The following is a 9834-nucleotide window of genomic DNA, read 5'->3' as shown; positions in this document are numbered from 1 at the left end:
AGAAACTAAATATTGAATAAGGGTAAGGTTGTTGGAAAATGAGCTAGCTGTCTCATTTTGAATGTTTGTATTCCCTAAAATTCATATGTTGAAAACTACCCCTTCGAGGTAATGATATCAGGAAGGGGGACCCTTGGGAGATGATTAGGAATAGATGAGGTCATCAGTGGGGAGCACTAAGCCCTTTGGGATTAGTGCCTGAAGAGTCAGGTGAGAACCTGCTTCACCTTTGTCCTTTCTGCCATGTGAGGATACAATAAAAAGAGCATTGTCTGCAAATTGGAAGTGTGCTCTCCCCAGAACTTGACTTTGCTGGCATTAGACATCCAGCCTCCAGAATTATGAAAAATAAATTTCTTTTATTTATAAGCCACCTAGTCTATGGCATTTTATTATAGCAGCTTGAACTAGTGCTGCTGATAGAAATGTAAATTAGCATAATCTTTCTGAAGAGAAAATCAAAACAAGAAATATTAAGCAACTTACCCTAAGTTAACAGCTAGGAAGTGACCGAAATCAGATTGAGATACAGAGATCACTACCAGTTAAACCTATGGTCCTTACATTACCATAAACTCTTGGATTTAAGGAGTGCATCATTTAGGATGCAAATCAAACACCCAAGCCAAAGAAAGGAATTTATTGTAAAACTACAGGGGTCTTAGGTTGATTTTTTGAATGAGGGTCTCAGATGTTCTTGTTACCCTCTTTTGTTTCTTTCTGTTTTTCTCCACATATCTATGTTATTCTCTTCTGTAAAGGACTTCATCTGTTTTCCTTACCTACAAGATGAAAAGCCAGCTGTAGATAGCCCCCAAATTTTCATTTTTTGAATAAAACCACTCTTTCCTTTCCTTTTTGTATTTTCAGTCAGGAAAGACCACGATTGAGCCTCCTTGGATTGGGTGCCATTCCCAACCAAGCACTTTTGACTACAAGTGGGGGGTGACAAGGATTGGCTTGGGTTGGGTTTTATGCATGTATTCCAAACATGTGTGACTAAGGAAACAGTGTCCTTTTATGAAATTGCTGTTATAACGTGATCATGGTGAGGCAGGATTGGTCTTTAAATGAGATTATTTAATGTGAGGCAATCCACAATATGTGTGCAGACATAATCATAATCAGGTTCCTGAACTTCAAAATGGAGGACTAGACTCTTTATAGACTCGTCATTTTGAATTTAACAATTTCAGGGAGAACTTCAGCATCCTTATGTTTTCTGAGGTGTTTTCCTCAGTACTAACATCTGGCATGCGGTAGCCTGAATAAATAGTAGTTATTATGGTTATTAACCTTGTACAGCTCCACTCTATGGGCAACAACTCTGCTTTATACTGCACCTTTCAAATCTCAATATAGTCAATATGCCTCAATTTCAGGTTTCTTGAAGCTAGTGACATAAAAATTTAACCAAGCAGGAGCTCCAGGTGGCCCAGTCAGTTGAGGATACAACTCTTGGTTTCAGCTCAGGTCCATGCACGATCTCATGGTTTGTAAGATGGAGCCCCATGTTGGGCTCCACGCTGGGTGAGGACCCTGCTTAAGATTCTCTCTCTCCCTCTCCCTCTGCCCCTCCCCCACTCAGACTCACTGTCTCAAAAAAAAATTAACCAAGCAAAACCTTCATTAGGAAGGTTGCTTTTCAGGGTGTCTGGGCAGCTCCATCGGTTGAGCACCCAACTCTTGGTTTTGGCTCATGATTTCATGGTTCGTGGGTTCAAGCCCTGTGGCAGGCTTGCTGCTGTCAGCACAGAGCCTGCTTTAGATCCTCTGCCCCCGTCTCTAACTTGCCCTCCTCCACTCAGGCTCTCTCTTCCTCTTTCTCTCTCTCTCTCAAAAATAAACATTGAAGGGGCTACTGGGTGGCTCAGTTGGTTGAGCATCTGACTTTGGCTCAGGTTATGATCTCATGGTTGATGAGTTTGAGCCCCACGTCGGGCTCTGTGCTGACAGCTCAGAGCCTGGAGCCTGCTTCAGATTCTGTGTCTCCCTCTCTCTCTGCCCCTCCCCGACTCATGCTCTGTCTCTGTCTCAAAAATAAATGAACATTAAAAAATATAAAAAAAAACATTGAAAAAAAAAGAAGGTAGCTTTTCATTGTCACTTATCTTGGCAGGAGGTGATTTTCTTGCATTTAAAAGCTTTTTTAAAAATATTTTTTTCTACTGATGTCCCTCTTAAATACACACTCAACGAGTCCATTTAAAATTTCTCACATTGGGACATCTGGGTGGCTCAGTCAGTTAAGCATCCGACTCCTGATTTCGGCTCAGGTCATAATCTCATGGTTTGTGAGATTGAGCCCTGCATCAGGCTCTGCGCTGACAGGGTGGAGCCTGCTTGGGATTCTCTCTGTCTCCTCTCTCTCTATCCCTCATCTCTCTCTCTCTTTCTCATCTCTCTGCCCCTCCCCACTTTTGGGCTCTCTCTCTCTCTCAAAATAAATAAACTTAAAAAAATAAAATTTCTCATGTTATGGGGATAAAAGGTACAGCATAGAAAATATAGTCAGTGGTATTGTAATAGCATTGTACGTACAGATGGTAGCAACACTTGTGAGCACAGCATAAGGTATATATAGACTTATTGAATCACTGTGTTGTACACCTGAAACTACTGTAATATCGTGTGTCACCTGTACTTAATACATGTCTCATGTTTATATTTCCTAAATGGTACATGTTATCTGGAGAAAAAATAATTGAAATCTGGAGAAATAAAACTGAAATCGGATGATTAGGGTATCGAAGAATAAAAAAGCAGTTTTGCCATAAAATGGTTCTCTTGCTCAGAATATTGTTGGGAAGCTTCCATTTAGTTTACCCGAAGTAACTTTAATAGATTTGAAATTTATCCTCAGTTAGGGCAGAATCTTGATAGAGAGCCTCATTTTTAGTCCCATTGACCATTGGGCCCCGATTTCTATGAAGGAGATGTGACAATGACATTCAATCTAGCATGAGGTAATTATGATATCTGTTTACAAATTTTTCTCAAAAGTACTGACCAGTTATTATAGATCCTGTAAATAAATTTTTAGTACCAACAGTATAGTAACATATTTAGAGCACTGGAACAGACCTCACAAGACTTATATTCTAGCCTTTTCTCTGCTGAAAAAAGATGTGTGTTTTTGGGCAAATGAGCCTCAGCTTCTTCATTTATAGGGTATTTTTCTCAGGACTAATGTCTGGCATTCAGTGGCCTGAATAAATAGTAGTTATTATGATTATTAACCTTGTACAGTTTCAGCTCCTCGTTCGTTCGTTCATTCATTCATTCATTCATTCATTCCTACTCCCCAAATCCAGTAATGAATACTTAAGCAGTAAACAAAGAAAGTTTGATTAATGTTATTTTTTTTTTTAATATTGCCTGAAAATTTAGTTCTTTGAAGCAGTTCAGTGAGTTTATCTGCAGTGTTCTTCGGAAAAGTACATGATGGAATTCTGAAAAATTCTTTTCATAAAGTTCCCAATTGCTTCTGTGGGCAGTGGGTGAGAATAATTGTCTTTGTCCTATTTGGATGGCAGGGGGAGGAGGGAAGTAACTGCTGTGTGGGCAGCTGGATAACCCGTAGGTAGAAGGTAGAGATTACTAGTTTATGAGAAAGGCAAACCTGAGATTTTCATCAAAGAAATGACTTGTAACCACCTCACTCCCATTTTCACACATAACCCATTGGCTAACGTTCTGGAGTTCATCTTCTTATTTTCTAACAATGACATTTATTTTGATCAGATTTTTCCTGTGTGCACATATTCTAAGGAAAGAAATTGGGCCAAATGCCTGGTCTCATTTGCCTTCCAAGATCCTGTGACATGGCCCTGAGCTATGCCACTACCTAGGAATGAGGTTTTAAGCTCAGGATATTTTAATTACATTTTAAAGCAATATAGTCACTAATATAAGAATGTCTGGTTAAAGAAACATGCCAATTTTCCAGACCTAAATTTGAAATTTGTACAAGCATTTGAACAATAAAAAATAGTATGATATGTGGATATACATACAGAGGCATGTTAGTTGAATCAAACTGTCTTAGCTCATAGGAAATACAGTTTAAATATTACTGAATTTTCACCATTTAAGATGTTCTTTAAAAATGTAGTATCAGGTTCCTTATATAAATATAAACAAGCAAGTATATTTGCTATTAAAGGGACCAACAACCCATCAGAGTGGTTTGAGGATAACTTTAAACTGAAAACATCTGAACAAATAGCATCCTCAGAAAGAAACTTTATCTAACTTCCCATTATGGCCTTAAGTAGAGCCATAAACTTTCTCCTGAAGGGGCTCATGTTCGAGAGAATACTGATCCTTAACCCTGTCAGATGAGAGTTAGGCTGCCATAAACGCCCCTTTGGGAGAGCTTCAAGCCAGGAAGGAAACTGCCTATCAGCACCTGCATGAAAACATGTAAACACATGTAAACAAAAGAATCTTCCATACTTTTCCACTGAAGCCCTAACCCTCTCCACTCATTTGGCAAGCTGGTGTATAAACCATTGGCCCTTGCAATTTGAGGAGCCAGTCCTTATAGTATGCTCCCACATGCATGTGAAGTAAACTTTTCTTAAATTCATTTATTCAGGCAAATAATTTCAAACAAAATTACTGAATTAACCTTTGTCAATTTAATTTTCAGGCTCCAGACTACTTACACCTAAGTTGGTAGCAGAAAAGTTTTCCTCCTAACACTACTCACCTTGGTAATTAAAGATAACCCACTTGAATACATACCCCTACTTCCCATGATGTTAAACTCCAGTATCTTTTTTTTTTTTTTTTTTAATTTTTTTTTTCAACGTTTATTTATTTTTGGGACAGAGAGAGACAGAGCATGAACGGGGGAGGGGCAGAGAGAGAGGGAGACACAGAATCGGAAACAGGCTCCAGGCTCTGAGCCATCAGCCCAGAGCCTGACGCGGGGCTCGAACTCACGGACCGTGAGATCGTGACCTGGCTGAAGTCGGACGCTTAACCGACTGCGCCACCCAGGCGCCCCTAAACTCCAGTATCTTTATGGGAGGCAAACATATCACAGCTTGACAGTTTGGAAACAAGGTCCATTTTCTTAATCTTTGTGTCTTTGGTTTCCGAAAGTAGCTTATAGATTGTTGTCTGTAAGATGGGTCACTTTGGAGTCACCAGCTGTCTTGTGATAGGACTCAGGATGAATTTCTCCTCATCCCATTGATGGGTTCAAGAGGAGACTCCATTGCAACTTAGAACAAGAAAAGAGAAGGCACGGTTCACCGCCCTCCAATTATTCCCTGTGAGTAGCTGCGTGCCTGTGTCTGTGGGCCATTGCAGGGGTCACTGCTGCCCCGAACTTAAAGACCTTGGACACATAGGAAGTTGCTGTCTCCGCTAAGAGAGAAAGTGGGAGGAAGCCACTTATCCCCTAGGGAATTGAGCTTAAGTTGAACACTTGTGGCTGGAAGCAGCAGCAGGAATCCTTATTTTGGCCAGCTCCTTTCCAAAGTAGGCATGTGGGTTATTTTCAGACAATCCTGCTCCTTGCATAACAACTGACAATTTACTTTTCCTTAGAGGTTCATTCATGTATTTTCTTAAATGTTTTTATTTTATGACAGCAGACATATTTCCTAAGCTGTTTTTAAAATTTTTTTTTAATGTTTTTATTTTTTTGAGAGAGACAGAGCATGAGTGGGGGAGGGCCAGAGAGAGAGGGAGACACAGAATCCGAAGCAGGCTCCAGGCTCTGAGCTGTCAGCACAGAGCCCGATGTGGGGCTTGAACTCCTGAACCCTGATATCATGGCCTGAACCAAAGTCAGACGCTTACCTGACTGAGCCACCCAGGAGCCCCTCTAGGATATTTTAAACTGTGTCATATTATTATTTAAGATTTCCCTGACTTAAACTATAGTTAACTTTTAAGTTTCTAAACACCATCAACTGTATCTTACTTCAGTTCCTTAACTTCCTCTAATTTTATTTGCCATATTCTGATTATGCTGTCATTTTCTTACCTCTAAATATTCATTTTGCTGAGAAATAAGCTCCTCATTCTGGATGTTTCAAAATACCACTCATTGTTCTAAATTCAAGTTTAATGTCACCACCTTCATAAACTCTACCTTGTCACCTTTGTTGACTACACTGTTTATTCTGTGCAAAAGGCTGGCATCACTTCTTTAACTTACTTTCTGCTCCACACTCCCATGACAACGGGTGGGGGCAATAAATTCGGTCACTGGGAGTATTCCCTCCTTCCCTCAGGACTGTATCCTCTACAGGAGTATCTAACATACAAACACAATCACTATTTTAATATAAAAAAAAACCCTTCGGCAAGCATTCCGAAAGAAATTCAAAATTGTTTATATTGTACAAAAATCTAAAGATTTTACCTCTTCATATCCTAAAAAAACACACCATGATCAAAGATTTATGTGTAAAATTGAATTCGGAAAAATTCTAAAACAAAATAGATTTTTTCTTAATCTTTGATTATGAAAGGCTTTCTGGGAAAAATCCCCAAAACTATAAGAAAGACTAATATGTATGATAAGATATTAACTATGTCGTGGACTCTGGGTCTAAAGTTCTCTCTTGTCTAGCAAAAGAGCTGGATGCAGGATTGAAAGTGAGAGATGGCTAATGTCCGGGAAAAGACAAGAGCCCTGAATAAGGGTCCTTGCCCTGTTTTTATTCAGATCAGAAGGCTTACAAATGTGATGGGCATGTACAAATAGACAAAGAAACTGGGAACATTAACTTGGGCATGTAAGGGAAAAGGGGGTATTTGAAGATATACAGTGTTTGGGGGTTTGGATCAATATAACACAAAATCCGGGCGCAGGGCAGTTGGGAGGAAGGTTGTTTACTGCGGATGTGAGGCAGCACCTCTGTTTATCTTAGCTAGCCTAGGGCATGAGGCAGGTAGGAGGAATAAACTCAGGGTTGGCAAGGCACCTTTTCTTTTGGTCACCATCTCTGCTCTGGGCTGCTTGCCTGCAGTGCAGGGTCCATAGTCCAATTCAACAATTTACCTAACCTGGCTCTATCCTACTGTGAAAGCAGTTTTTCTGCCACAGTACTAAATTGGGGGTGCTTCCACCCTGAACATCTAATCTCGTTTATTTCATATTCCTATGTATTGGTCACCTTTGCACCGTTCCTATTTTAGGCCTTTGCCTCTCCCTCTCTATTCTGGGGACTCTGCACACCCTCTCTATTTTGGGGTGCCTTTGCACCTCCATATTCCTGGCGCCTTTGCACCTCACTATTCTCAGGGTGTTTTGCACCCCCTATTCTTGGTGTGCCAATCTGGTTTACCCAAACTTGGGTGTGAGCATTTTATGACTTTGTATTTCTTTATGCCTTGTTAACCCATTGGTATAAACCCGGGCCACTCCTAAGCTTTTATCCCCCACAAACTATATGAAAATTAAAATCTGCTCTGGAAATTAAATTAAAAAAACCCTGGAAAATTATTTAAATATATATAAAAAGGAGTGAATTTTCTTAAGATAAAGAAGGATTTAAAAATCAGCAAATAGAAATTCCTTTTAGACCTGACACACTGACATACTGAGAAACAGAATTTTATCTCCTCGTTCTCCAAAAACCGATTAAAACAAGAATAAGAATTTAAAAAAAGAAAAAAAAATATTTAAGCAGCAGAAGTTGGGAAAAGGGCCAACAACAAAATTTTTGACATTCTCTAGATTTTTAAGAACACAAACTAACCAACCCAATAAAAATCTCTTAACCACATATCTTCCTTATGTCCCTTTCTCTCCTCCCTTTCACAGGAAGAAACTTGAATAAATTATCCTTTTGCAGTCCATTAGCTATAGTTATTTTCTCATTCTCACTCGAAATCAGTCTGATCATACTTGTGCCAGAATCATTTAACCAAAATGTCTTATATGAAACATCATTGCTAAATCCAGTGACCAATTCTGAGTACTTATCTTACCTGATCTATCAATAGCATTTGACACAACTAATTATTTCTTCCTCCTGGAAACACTGTCTTCGCTTGGATTCCCAGATACCATGTTCTGTTTGTCATTCTACTGCGGTTCTTCCTCATCTCCCTATGGTACAAATACTGGCAATACCCAGGGCACAGACCTTGGAGCTCCTCTCCTTTCTACCTACACACACTTCCTAGATGGTCTTATCCAGTCTTAAGGCTTGAAATACCACTGATATATAATATTTAAATCTTCAACCTAGGGGCGCCTGGGTGGCGCAGTCGGTTAAGCGTCCGACTTCAGCCAGGTCACGATCTCGCGGTCCGTGAGTTCGAGCCCCGCGTCAGGCTCTGGGCTGATGGCTCGGAGCCTGGAGCCTGTTTCCGATTCTGTGTCTCCCTCTCTCTCTGCCCCTCCCCCGTTCATGCTCTGTCTCTCTCTGTCCCAAAAAAATAAATAAACGTTGAAAAAAAAAATTTAAAAAAAAATAATAATAAATAAATAAATAAATAAATCTTCAACCTAGATCTTTCTCTGGACTGCAGATTTATATGTACAAATTTCTTGATATCTATTAGATTTCTGACATGCAAATCATAATTAACATGTCCAAAATTCTCCAGATTTTGCTCTAAAACTTACTCCTCCATAGTTTTGCCCATATCAGTAAATGGTAATTCTTCCAGTTGCTCTAACCAAATACCTTAAGAGTCATTGGTTACCCTTCATTCCCTCTTTCCCATGATTAGAATGTTTAGTGAATGGTCATCTTTACCTTTAAAATACATCTAGAATCTGACCACTTCTATTGTTACTGTTTTGATCCAAACAACTATGTCCTCTTGACTGGATAACTTCAATAGTCTCAATATTTCTGCCCTTGTCCTACCCTCACTCCCCACACCCCATCCACAAGACATCCCTGCTAAGAATAATATGTCAAGGTTGTTACAATGACCTGTAAGTTCCCATTATCTTCTGTTCACATCTCTGCTGTGATCAACCTCTTCCACCATATTAGCCATATTCTCTTTCTTCCCTGGAATGCTTCCCCCATGGGGTCTTTGACTCTGCTGTTCCCTTTGCCTGGTGTTCATTCCTCAGATATCCACATGGCTTTCTTTCCTGCTTTGAGTTTTTAATCCCTAAACATGTTCTTTAAAATATATGTGTGTGTGTGTGTGTGTGTGTATACATATATATGTGTGTGTGTGTGTGTGTATATATATATATATATAATTTTTTTTTCCTCAGCAGTTTGCTGTTATCAACATCTAACTTTGTTATTGACCTTAATTTTTCTCTTTCCACTACACTATTCCATAAGAACATGATTTAAAAAATACATTGCATAACCCACGTTCCTGTATCCTTAAGAGGTTGGAGTGATATTGACAAGAGGCAAACCATTTTACTAATACAGGTTTAAAACTTGGAGCCATTCTTCCAAGGATGGGTAAAGAGCAGGCCTAAAAATGTGAGAACAGTTGAGAGGATAGAAAACTGGACTTCTAGGTATTCTCCCTTTTTTTCTGTGTATTCGGGTGACTGCCTTTCTTCCTCCCAGGATTTATTGTCTTGAGGAATGGAGACTCTCATGCCCTCCTATTGTGCTCTGTTTACCTCTACTATAACATCATCCTGAAATCACCTAACTCTGCATCTATGCCAGAAGACCATAAACTCCTCGAATGTTGGGATCAAACTTTTCCAGTGATGTCTGTCACCTCAGCACCAAACTCTGTGTTTGGAATGATAATCATTCCTTGTTGATTGATTTGCTTTAATGAGTACTCCAAGCAGGAAATGAAGAGAACCTGAACAAGGTCACAATGAGGAGTTAATGACTACTTAGAAATGGGAGTGACAGGAAC

The sequence above is a fragment of the Lynx canadensis genome, chromosome C2, assembly GCF_007474595.2.
Source record: "Lynx canadensis isolate LIC74 chromosome C2, mLynCan4.pri.v2, whole genome shotgun sequence".
NCBI lineage: Eukaryota > Metazoa > Chordata > Mammalia > Carnivora > Felidae > Lynx > Lynx canadensis.
This window is presented reverse-complemented; position numbering follows the sequence as displayed.